This window comes from Moschus berezovskii, chromosome 16, assembly GCF_049115385.1.
Source record: "Moschus berezovskii isolate FMDL1 chromosome 16, NW_MosBer_1.0, whole genome shotgun sequence".
NCBI lineage: Eukaryota > Metazoa > Chordata > Mammalia > Artiodactyla > Moschidae > Moschus > Moschus berezovskii.
Genome location: NC_142475.1, coordinates 78904422 through 78917048, shown reverse-complemented (window position 1 = coordinate 78917048; position 12627 = coordinate 78904422). Strand labels below are relative to the sequence as shown.

The 12627-nt window shown below is 45.2% G+C and overlaps 1 protein-coding gene across 3 annotated transcripts in view; it reads right to left on the bottom strand.

Moving 5' to 3' along the window:
• PCMTD1 (protein-L-isoaspartate (D-aspartate) O-methyltransferase domain containing 1) overlaps positions 1–10310 on the bottom strand; it is a 49223-nt gene extending 38913 nt beyond the window's left edge. The window contains exon 1 of one of the 3 annotated variants that reach the window (XM_055432657.2): positions 10094–10310. The gene's annotated coding sequence lies outside the window, so the exon portion shown is untranslated. The remainder of the gene's footprint in view (positions 1–10093) is intronic. The other 2 variants (XM_055432655.2, XM_088844471.1) reach the window with 2 other exon arrangements.
• Between the last annotated feature and the right edge of the window lie 2317 nt (positions 10311–12627).

Genomic DNA, 12627 nt, shown 5'->3' with positions numbered 1-12627 from the left:
TGCTCCAAGGCCTGGCCTCTCATTTAAATGAACACTATTGCTATGTGAGGTCTCATAATCTCTGAAGAGCATGTGACTCCTGTTATTGTTAAGCTGCTAAGTCATGTCCAACTCTTTGGGAACCCACAGACTGTAGCCCACCAGGCTCCTCTGTCCATGGAATTTCCCAGGCAAGAATACTAGAGTGGGTTGCCATTTCCTACTCCTGGGGATCGTCCCCACCCAGGGATTGAACCCAGGTCTCTTGCACTGGCGGGCGGTTCTTTACCACTGAGCCACCGCGTGAGGTCCCATAATCTTTGAAAAGTAGTATGTGACTCCTAAAACATTATTATCTTTATCATTAGTGCAACTGTCATCAGCTGAGTACTTACTGTACATTAAGTTTTGGCATTTTTATGTACATTAACTCAAAACTCTGTGTAACAGTATTACTTCCAAGGAAAGGGGTTACCTAACTTGCTTAGGAGACAGAAAAGGCTTTGAGTTCAAGGTCTATTCTTACATCAAGCCCTTTGTCCTTGAAGACTGCAGATCATTTCACAGGAAAGAAAACAAGACTCAGGACAAGGAAATAACTCTGAGTCTCAATTCCTGCATCTATAAAAATGAGACTAGTGATACTAGCCAGACAAGATCCTCTTTGACAAGGCTGTTGGAAAGATTAAATAGTTACATGAAAGTGTGAAAATGTTAAAGCACCAAAATATTAGCATTTCATATCACACAACCCAGATAGGGTTTCCGGGTGGCTCAGTGGTAAAGAAACTGCCTGCGATGCATGAGACCCAGGTTCAATCCCTGGGTCAGGAATATCCCCTGAAGAAGGAAATGGCAACCCACTCCAGTATTTTTACCTGGAGAATCCCATGGGCAGAGGAGCCTGATGGGCTACAGTCCAAGGGGTTGCAAAGAGTCAGACATGACTGAGTGAGCACGCATGCACTGCACAGCTCATGGGAGCATCAGCCACACACCTGTGAGACTTCCTGAGGCAGCGCAGGGAACGGTGTCTGTGAAAACAGGGCATTCAGGCACACGTCTGTGTGCAGGTGTGGACCACATACATATAAAATGTACCATGGAGGCACAATAAAACCAGGGGTTATTAAAATAAAGTGACAACTGAACAATTCTTTATTAAGAAGAAAGCCTGCAGAAAGCTTTTTTGCCATCAACAGTGAGGTAACTCAGCTAGTTTAGGACCATGGTGACTTCCCTCCCTTTCCTTCAGAAGCAAACCAATTTCAGGAACAGTTACAATATAGATATTTATATAAATTATTGTAGAAAAGCCTAAATCTTTCTTTTTCCATTTCTAATTTGTGGTTCAAAAAAGAATAAAGGTTCAAAATCACTCTATTTACAGGAAAAAGTCAAGTCTATTAAACTATTAAAGTGGTTTAGAAGTATTTAAAATAATTCTCTCACAAGGTATTCTTTTACAATATATCACTACAGATCACTGCCAGGCTTCTTCTTAAAAGTAAAATTGTGGTAACTACCATCACGTATTCCAAAACTTGCTCTTATATCTGAGTATCGAGATGACTGAGCAGGAATTTAAAAATCTACTCTAGTCATCAAGAGACTACAATGCAAACAGGAGACTTAAGGAGGGTGATAAAATACACCCTCCTTCTAAAAACCGTCTGACAAAGTTTCACTTGTGTGGGTGTTTTTTTGTGGGTTTTTTTTTTTTTAGCTATGGCATTTTTAAATATTTCTAAGGCACTTAAGATCCAGTATTTTAAAGCTGGATTACAAAAATACAATGATTTGTTATCAGAGTATGAGCTCTGAACTATTAACCCAGGAGCAGCAACAGAGGAGGGTACAAACACCCACCGACACATGGGGCTCCGGCAACAGCTACACCACTCAGCACCTGACCATGTATACAAACAACCTGACGGCTGAGTGGAGGGCCTACCACAGTCCTGGTTACCTGGCAGAGCGTGCAGATCAGAGAAAATTCAAGTGATCACAATTTCCAAGCTTCTATCACCAAGTAAATATATCTGTCTTATTTGACAGCAGGATTTATAAAGCTGGGCCCTTCTTAATACAGAAATCTCTGAGAATTAATTGAAGGAGACACCATCCAAATGATTGCATTCCCAACAGTCTATTTCTTTTTTATCCATATCTTCTAGTCTTTCTACAGTGATTTCGTATAGCTATTATATGTGGCGGGGGTCCATGGATGAACAAAAATAAATGACCTTTTATTATCCTGTTCAGTAACCCTATTCAGTAAGCCATGCTTACTACACCACCAAGGATGAAGCACAGCCTGGGAAACCTTCCTGGACCAGTTAGGAGTAACCTGATAGAACAGCTGCACCACTTCAGCAGCTGACACACATTGTACAACACCACTCTGTATTCAGAGCACCCTTGGTCTGAAGGAATCAAGGGGCACTCACTGTTTACCTGGTACCCACCATCGCTTACTTGTTAATCCATACAATTCTGACCTTCATCACTACTGCTGCTGCTGCTAAGTCACTTCAATTGTGTCCGACTCTGTGCAACCCCATAGATGGCAGCCCCCGTCCCTGGGATTCTCCAGCCAAAAACACTGGAGTGGGTTGCCATTTCCTTCTCCAATGCATGAAAGTGAAACCTGAAAGTGAAGTTGCTCAGTCGTGTCTGACTCTTAGAGACTCCATGGACTGCAGCCCACCAGGCTCCTCCGTCCATGGGATTTTCCAGGCAAGAGTACTGGAGTGGGGTGCCATTGCCTTCTCCCTGACCTTCATTAGTCTTACCGTTACTTGCTATTCAGTAGGATTCTGACTGACATGTCTAAGATGCATGAATGTTATTTTTGTTTATACATAAACTCTGAAAGGACTCACACCGCACTGTTAAAAAGCCATCATTATTACCCAAGCAACCCATGAGGAACAGATGTGGATGGCGGAGGTTTGCTGAGGGAGGAATTTGTTTAACTTCATTTATTTCAGTACTTTAAATCTTATCTCTAAACACACAATATTACAGTAAAAAAGTTAATGACCTCATAAAATATATTGTGTGGTTGGCCATGACATTTCCTTCCAGACAACACCCAGATATCTTATTCCATTCCCTGAAAAGGTTTCCTATGTTAGATATACCACTATAGGCCACAGTCCCAGAGATGATTTTCCAGATATCAAGAATCATTTCTGAGCACAGAACTTGTAAACACAGGCACAGCTGGCCTCGCCCAGAGCAGACAACTGGTCCCGGGAGCTGCTGCCACTCTCCACTGCCATCCTCCCTCTTCCCATTAGGCTGCCAACAGCTCCCAGCATCCTCACACGGTCCCCTTCTCTCCAGTCACTCACCCATCAGCAGCAGCCGCAAAAGGCACCCATCTGAGTCTCCACCAAGAAACAGCCACTTTAGCTTTCAAATTTTATTTTTCTCAAGAAAGATCTTCCAATTTTTATTTCTCTTCCTTCAAACAGCTGCCTCAATGGATGTGTGTAACAGTAAAAAATGGGTAACAATCTAAATGTCCATCAGTAGGGAATATGGTTAAATAGATGACTATATATATAGAGAGAGTCTATATATGTAGTGATATACAGCTGATCCTTTGAGGGTGCAAAAAAATTTTAAAGAATGAAGAAATTCTTTATCTACTCTTATGGAATATCAGAGATACACTGGGTGAAAAATGCAAGTGAAACTATATATAGAATATATTTGCAATATATTATATATATTAATAAATATATATTTAATAAATACATAAATATATTTGCAATATATTATACCTCATCATAACTTGAAAGAAAAATATTTTTTCAAATATACTTATAAACAAACAAATTGCTTCTTCTATATCATTCCAGAGATAAGTGACTACCTCTCAGTAGGGAAAATGGGAGGTGGAGGAAGAGTCACTTTCAGTCTATAAACTTTTTATAACACTTATACCTTGACCCATGTGACTATATGTTTTTAAAATCAATTATTATAAACTTGCTTAAAACTTTTATCTTCAGAGAAGTAGTTATGATTATTTTAATCCTTTACAAAGTTGAGAGCTGGAAGACTGACAAACTGATTAGTCTGAGAATCGATAACACTTTTATTAAACTTTTTTCATAAACTTTTATGAACACTTTTATTAAACTCCAATGCCATCACCGAGATACCCTACATTCTCAACTTCTACCAGAAAGGATTATATTTTTATGTAACAAAGCAAAACCAAATTACTTAATAAAATACTTACATTAATATAGTACTTACAGTAATGTAATACTTAAACTGTAACACAAGATGCAAAAGCAATATGTTGTTGTTGTTAAGTTGTTCAGTCATGTACGACTATTTGTGACTCCATGGACTGTAGCCCGCCAGGCTCCTCTGTCCATGGACTTCTCCAGGCAAGAATACCAGAGTGGGTTGCCATTTCCTTCTCCAAAAGGCAATACAGAGAAATATAAAATTTTAACCTCTGCATGGTAACCATTAACCATAATAAATTCAAGGTTAGACATGTGCATGTAAAAAAACCTTATAAGTAGTTTTACAAATAAATTACTTATCACAATTACCTAGAAATTGAGTCTGAAAATTTAACTCATTTGATAGCCTACAACAAGGAAATCCGGTTTTGTTACGTACACAAAATTTAAAATTCCATTAAACTATTGTGTCATCTACCAACTAAAATTAAAAAAAACTACTTAAATTACCATTAATGGGACAGGTGACCAGAGATCATTTTCATTCACACACATCTCCTAAGCGTCTACAACACATTTTCTGCTTTCTAACATTTTATAATCCAATTACAACTGTTAAGAGTACTCAAAATTCAGAGTAGAAGGTTCCCATCATGAGGTTAACAACTATATGAATGAGAAAAGACCTCAGTAGCAGACAGGGAAGAGGAGCCCTAGGGAAACACAGCCCATCAGCTAGCTAGCTTTTCTGCACAGGGACCTCCTTAAAAACCAGACATGGGAAAGAAAGGGAGTAAATCTGGAACCAAAATGTATAAGAAACCAAAAGCTTGAATGAAACAAGAAGGAGTGAGAAGGAGTGCTGGGGCCAGGTAAGGCACTTTTGAAAGGCAAAGGTGAAGAACAGGGACTGAATCCCAGAGTTGATCAAGAGCCACTCGGTGGAGGTGCACAACTCTTCAAGAACACGGAACTGGAAGACAGGCTTAGGATTCAAACTCCAGGTCTTCCACCTATTAGCAACTCCTTCAGGTTCATGAAGTCTCAAATTCTTTCCCTGTAAAGTGGCACCATAGTACCTAAGACATAAAGCTATCATGAGGACCAAATGAGACAAAGCATGCCAGCACAGTGACTGTCAGAAGAAACAGTAAATTTGGAGCTCTGCTTTGTTCCCATGCAGGGAAAAAACTGATCAGGGCTGCATTTAGGACAGTTAATTTGATAGCAGTATGCATGATGGATGGCACAAACTTAGAGATTATGGCTGTCTCCTGTTAACGACAGCTGAAGCAAAGGGATTAAAACTGTTTCACCGCTGCAAAAATGCAAGGCAGGAGAATCAGGAATAACGTGCAATAAAATGACAAATCATTTCTAAAAAAAGTAAAGTGAGAAATCAAAGATATCCTTTGAGTCCAGAAGACTAAGAAAACGTGATGATTAATATAAACAAGTAAATGGAGAAAAAAATAATTAAATTTGCAAACAAAACACTTCAGTTCTGAACGTATTTGATTCAAGATAACAAAGACAGTCACTTAAAAGAGTTTTTCAAGGAAACCAAGTTAAAGGCAAGTCTGAAGCTTTGGAAAGAAAATGAAGCTAAGCAGAACTCCAGCCTCGCAAAGAGGGAAAGAAAGAACAGTGGGAACAAGGGGCCTGTGGTGGCCAAAAGGGAGAAAACAAAGCTCACAAAGGGAGATGGGGAGGCCCTCTCAGGTGACCTGTACCTCAGTGAGGTGAGTAAAAAAAAGGTCACAGGGCCCAGGAGTCCGAGATGCTGGCCAGGAGGAGAACGGGTAAGACAAGGGCCTCAGGGTACTTCACGGCCCACAGTTGTCAGATGCTCACTGCACTTGAGATTACACACTCAACTGACTCATGATAATGTGGTCATTACAGGTTTACAAGAGCCTGCAGGTTACCACATAGTGCTAATTATTCCAACTGAACCCCTAGACATACTCTTTTTTCAGTATCTCTAAGCAGTCCTGGGTGTTCACTGGAAGGACTGATGCTAAAGCTGAAGCTCCAATACTCTGGCCACCTCATGCGACCAGTTGACTCACTGGAAAAGACTCTGATGCTGGGAGGGGTTGGGGGCAGGAGGAGACGGGGACGACAGAGAATGAGATGGCTGCATGGCATCACCGACTCAATGGGCATGAGTTTGAGTGAACTCCGGGAGTTGGTGATGGACAGGGAGGTCTGGCGTACTGTGATTCATGGGGTCGCAAAGAGTCAGACAAAACTGAGCAACTGAACTGAACTGAAGCTCAGAGAACTATAACTTTCACATTCTTATTTCCCTTGACCTCCATCCACATAGCTGACTCCCCTCTGTCTACGCTGAGGGCCAACTCTCAGATTTTCTCCCCTCTAATTCTGGCTTCAAGATCTTGCATCTGAACTAGCTCCTTAGAAACAAAGTTGTCAGGGAGCAGGTCCTTTCAGCAATTCCAGAGTTGTTTTATACTTAGCTTTTAAATCCCATCTAGATTTTAAACTCTAGGTGATGCTGATGCTACTGTTACCATTCATAGGATGTAAAAGTTTATTGATTTCTGGCTACTCATGAATGCATTCCCCCCACGGAAAGGATTTTTTAGGCTAAACTGAAAAACATTTTATTCCTACCCATCAGTCATAAGACCTCTCTTACTGATTTCTGAGAATATGCACACACAGTATTGGACTCCCCATCCTCCTAGGGCTGGGAGTACCAGTGTATCCTAAAGACATCTTGCTGGTGCTGCATTGCTGTTTATATCCCACAACTATAAACCCACTTACATCCAACATGAGTCGTCCAAGAGACAAGCGATGGCAGATTAGCCACTTAAATGTGCATCTAATTACATCCTTTAACAAATGCCAAGAATAAAAGCTCAAATATACATGGGTTTCTTCTCAAATACATATATATTACAACTATCACACTTTAACTTCAGTATTTGCCATATTTCTTTAAACCACAGTTTTCACATGTGCCGGAAAACCAAAACAGATTAATAACCGTAACATTATGACATAGATGCTATTAAATTGCCAGTCACGATGCAGTTTTAGGAGACAAAATAAATATGGAAATCAATCTTTGTAGGGCCCTCTTTGCATTCTTTTCATCATATTAGTTTACAAAGAGTGCAACTGGGTTCATAAAAAATTCTAAACAAAACGAGACTAGTCTTTAAGGAGCAGAATAAAAGTATCTGTAAGAGCTACAATTTACTATGATGCCCAAATGAGCACGGCATGTAGTGGGATAACCAAGGACTAAAGTAACAATCCCCATCTTCCCGGTTAACGGCATCACTCCAAGGTATTCAATATTTTAATAACACACCATCAGAAACCTCATCTAAAAAGATATCACTGGAGATTCACACTAATTATCCTTTAGATTATTTTTCAGTGCACACAATTATATTCATGTCTCTACTCTTAAGGAACATTTCCAAGCCAAAAAGGAGAAGGAAACTCTGAGATCAGTGATTTTGTAAGGTAATTTTCACTAATGGGGGGTAGCACGGCAAAGCAAACCACATGCTCCTGGCAGCATATGTGGAGCATGAAGCATGCCCAAGTCTAATTTAGCCACTACCAGTAAAAAGGTAACAGGGTTCTGAGCAGTTGGCTTTGAGAGCGAGCCTCTGTTTAAAAATCCACAGAATGGACAGCATGCCACCCAGGTTGTGAGAAATACATGAAAGAGTGCTTCTATTACCAGCCATGATAACTAAAACACCATGGATGTTTCTGATTCCTTCTGAACATAGCTTCCCAAATAATAAAATGCCACACAGCTGGGCCTAAGATCGCGGGCTACATATGCTGAGAAGCAAGTGGATCCATGTGATTCCCTTACTAAGATGTCCTCCCTGGGAGGCAAGATGAACATGCTATACATGTTCAATAAGAGCAGGGCAGTGATTAAATCACCAAAGCCTCCAGCGTCTGCACAGAGAACTATAAAACTTAACAGCAACTTCCTGGCTTTCTATCTTACTGAATGGTAAGCAGCTAGGGTCACCCTTCCACTTAAAAGCTTACCGCCTATGGGCCTGAAACACGAACCTGTGGGCCACTGGCCTTCTATCCTACCTCCTCCTCATACACAGTCCAGTTTTCCTTTGAGTGACAGAATTTGCTTTCAACTGGCCCTATGGAATTAAAGTTTACTCTGAAAAGTACACTTAAAAAAAACAAAAAATAAACTATTTCAGTAACCTGCTTTGTGAAGTCTTCCAAGCCTCCTGCAAGTTGCCATTAGGTTCTATGTAAACATATTACTCAATTTTCTAATATGTAAGTATCCTCAACTGGCCTCAGACATTCTGAAAGTTTTATTACGTTTCAAAGTATCACTTTGCAGACTTTATTAAAAGCTAAGTAAAAGCTAAGATTATAGAAATAATAACAATGTTCAGCGATTAAATTCACATATTTAGCTCTGTGAAAGTGAAGTCGCACAGTCGTGTCTGACTCTTTGCGACCCCATAGACGGTAGCCTACCAGGCTTCTCCGTCCATGGGATTTTCCAGGCAAGAGTAGGTATGAAAGAATGAGGTATGTAAAAAGAAAAAAAAAAGGAGAAGTAATTGTGATATTGTTGACCAATAAAAACTATGTGCTACGTATGATCCCATTTTGTTTTTTGTTTTTGTCTGCTTGAAGTACAGTCGATTTACAGTAAGTTTAATATGCAATGCAAAAATCCTTAAAGGCTAAACACCACACTTTAAGACTGGTTACACCCTGGGTATTAAGGGAGGGAGGGGAAATGGGTGGGGGTCAGGGAGGTGAGAGGAAGACTTCTGTATGGTTAGGCTGCTACATTTTTTTCTTCAAAGAGCATGTACTACTTTAGTAATAAAGGTAAATTAAAAACTAGGAGAAAAAACTTGGCACAAATTGTACCTCCTCCATACCCAAACGATTCTAATAGTAACATAAAAAACATAGGTTCTCTAAATGTTAAAGAAGACAGATGAAACCACAGTATTGGGGTGGGGGATGGCCGCAGACTCGTACAATCCTCCCCGCCTTGCTGCTCTGTTCCTGGGTCCCCTCCACGCCGGCGCTGGAAACCCCCTAGGGACCAGCCCGCACTTCACAGGAGTAACCGCCCAACCCCAAAACCGAAAGAGGGACAGGCTGCGCCGCTCCAGCGCCGACACCCCCTCCGCTCCGGCCCCAGCGGGCAGGTCCGCCTCCTCCAAGACAACAACAAAGTCACGGGGGCGAGGAACTGCCCAGCTGCGGGCGCGACCCCGGCCCCCGCGACCCTCGCCACTCCTTAGACCCCGGGCCCCCTCGACGCCCCTCGGCAGCCCGGCCCCGACCCCCGGCCCCCGCGACCCTCCCGACCCCTTAGACCCCGGGGCCCCAGTCTCCCTCCACACCTCCGGTCCCCTCGACCTCTTCAGCCGCCGGGCCCCGACCCCTGGCCCCCGCGACCCTTCGATTGCTCAGACCCCGGCCCCTTCGACGCCCCTCGGCAGCCCGGCCCCGAGCCCCGGCCGCCGCGACCCTTCCGACCCCTTAGACCCACGGCCCCCAGTCTCCCTCCACCCGCCGGCTCCCTCGACCACCTCAGCGGCTCGGACCCGACCCCCGGCCCCAGCCCCCACGACCCTTCCGATTCCGTGGACCCCCGGTCCCCAGCCCCCTCGACCCCAGCCGCCTGGCCCAGAACCCCGACACAGACCCCCGATGCCCCTTCTCGACTCCCGGGCCCTGGCCCACCCGATCCCCAACCTCCCTCACGCCCCTCAGCCTCAGGGCCCGCGACCACCCTCCGGGACTCACCCCTGCAGCCTCCATCTCCCCTTCCGGCCCCTCGGACCCGACCCCTGGGCCCCGCCCCCGCCCTCAGCCCTCGACTGAGGCCTTACCTGTGGCGACGCGGTCGGTGGGCCCGCCGCAGCCGGTACTGGTGAGGCGCTGGGTCTTGGTTGGCTCCTCAGCAGCCAGCGCCGCCGCCAAAACAACACGGCCGCCGCCGCCGCCGCCGCCGCCGGGGGGAGAGGCGGGGCCGGGACGCAGGTTGGGGAAGCCCGAGCGCCGCGGCCTCGGAGCCGGCGGCGACCGGGCATGCGTGGACGGCGGCGGGCGCGAGGACGCTGATGTCAACAAGGCCCGGGGACGCGCCATCCGGCTCCGCCCCTCGGGTCGCCCCGCCCCCAGACCCAAACCACGCGAGGTCTCGAGGGTCCCGGGACACGGCGTCAGGGAGAGGAAGCCCGCAAGAGCGGCTTCTGTGTTGCCGCTGCTACCCAGCGCTCGGTGGCAGGTCCCAGAACCGGGTACCGAGGGCTGCCGGGCGGAAGGGCTCTGTCCGCGGTTGCTGGCCTTGCGAACGTGCGGACCACGTCCAAGGGCCGCCTCCGCTGTGGGCCTCCCGGTGAGCAGCTAGTTGGGGCGCCCGGGATGCCGCGCTGACCGTGTACGGAAGCGTTTAAGTCAGATGTTGTTGGCGGAGAACCTGCGAGAACAAGGAGCGACAGCACAGGCGAGCAGAGCAGTTGCTGTCCCGTTTGCTGTATTTGCAGCGTACGGAGCATGAATGCAGCCCCGGCGGTCGCCTGGCCCCAGGTCCCAGCTGTGACGGGCCCACGTAGCAGTCTCGCAAGGTTCGCTTTCTGCCATACCAATCAGGAATTTCAGCACCCGAAAATCTCCTACCATGGGCTAGATAACTAAAAATGGTCAAGTTAGGAAAACTTCTGAAACAACTGCCACAGGTTTTTCTCAGATCTTTCCATTTCTTTCTGCGTTTACTTTCTACAGTCTACTATAGGAATTTCTCAGAGTAATTGACCTCTTTTTTTTTTTCTTCTTCCACAACTGCTTGAAAGCTGACCACAGGTTATTTGTAACAAGACTGCTAGTAAGTGCGGATTAACAAACAGGACCCACTGCTGTTCTTGTGGGTGAGGTGTTCGACAGCAGATCGGGGGACAGTTCAGGGTCTTCCCAGGGTTCTCCACCTTCAGACCATGTCTGAGTATGCCTCCAGTTAGCACTTTTCGTGAATGGTTTCCTTCTGGTGAGTGTCCGTTCCTACTGGTGTGTGATCCCCAAAGTCTGGGCCCAGGCCCGCTTCATTCTCTGCTGCTCTCCAGCGCCCAGTGCAGGGTCTCCTGCAAGACTGGTGCTCTGCGTTTGTTGAATGGCTAATAGAATTTTAAACTGTCCCATCATCTGGAATTATTTAGAAATTTATTTGGACTTTACTAGATTCCCACAAGACAGTTTATTCCTAGAGTTCTTGGCTTGTAGTTGCAGCAGGTCTGGCCCTGGAAACAGGAAAGTAACCCTTGCTCCCTTGCCTTCATAAATTAATTCTTCACACCAGGTTGCTTCAGTTTTAACTTTAAGCACAAAATAACCAGAGTGAACACACTGCGAATACAGAACCCTGGGTAGCCCGGAGCCTTGTGATATCAAAAAATCTCTAATTTGCACACATGAGGCTGTTGACCGGGAGCGGGGGCACCACATGAGCATTGTGAGTTAAGTTTTATTCGGGGAAATGAGAGCTATAATCCAGGAGACTGGAGAAGGCAGTGGCACCCCACTCCACTACTCTAGCCTGGAAAATTCCATGGACGGAGGAGCCTGGTAGGCTGCAGTCCATGGGGTTGCTAAGAGTCGGACACGACTGAGCGACTTCACTTTCACGCCTTGGAGAAGAAAATGGCAACCCACTCCAGTGTTCTTGCCTGGAGAATCCCGGGGACGGGGAAGCCTGGTGGGCTGCCGTCTGTGGGGTTGCACAGAGTCTGACACGACTGAAGCCACTTAGCAGCAGCAGCAGCAACCCAGGAGACAGAATTTCAGGTAGCTCTGAAGAACTCCAAAGTGGTAGGGGTAAAGGTTTGTGTTGCATATAATTTTAGTGAAGGTGGAGTACGTATGCATTTTGGCAGATTTGCTGCTAATCACAAGGAGCAGATGTCATCACTGATGCTTTTAGTACTTTTCTAGCTATGTGGAGATACAGGAATTGGGCTCATAAAATCCTCTGAAAATATCTATCTGAAGACAAGTTCTACAGGTTCTTCCCAGAGCACAGGTTTCCTCATTCCTGGTCTCCACCCTGAACTCCTTTCAAGGGATGTTGAAGGTCAGCAGCTGCAAGGGCTCATGATTTAATCTTTGTAGAGGTAGATAGATGCCAAGTGCCAGTTTGTACTTGGTAAGAAGGAAATGGCAACCCACTCCAGTGTTCTTGCCTGGAGAATCCCAGGGACGGCGGAGCCTGGTGGGCTGCCGTCTCTGGGGTCGCAGAGAGTCGGACACGACTGAAGTGACTTAGCAGCAGCAGCAGCAAACCATTCAACAAATGCTTATTAAACGAAATCAAATTCAGAATACAAACTACTGTAACCATCCTAGACATTCACATTTCCCAAAGTCATGACAA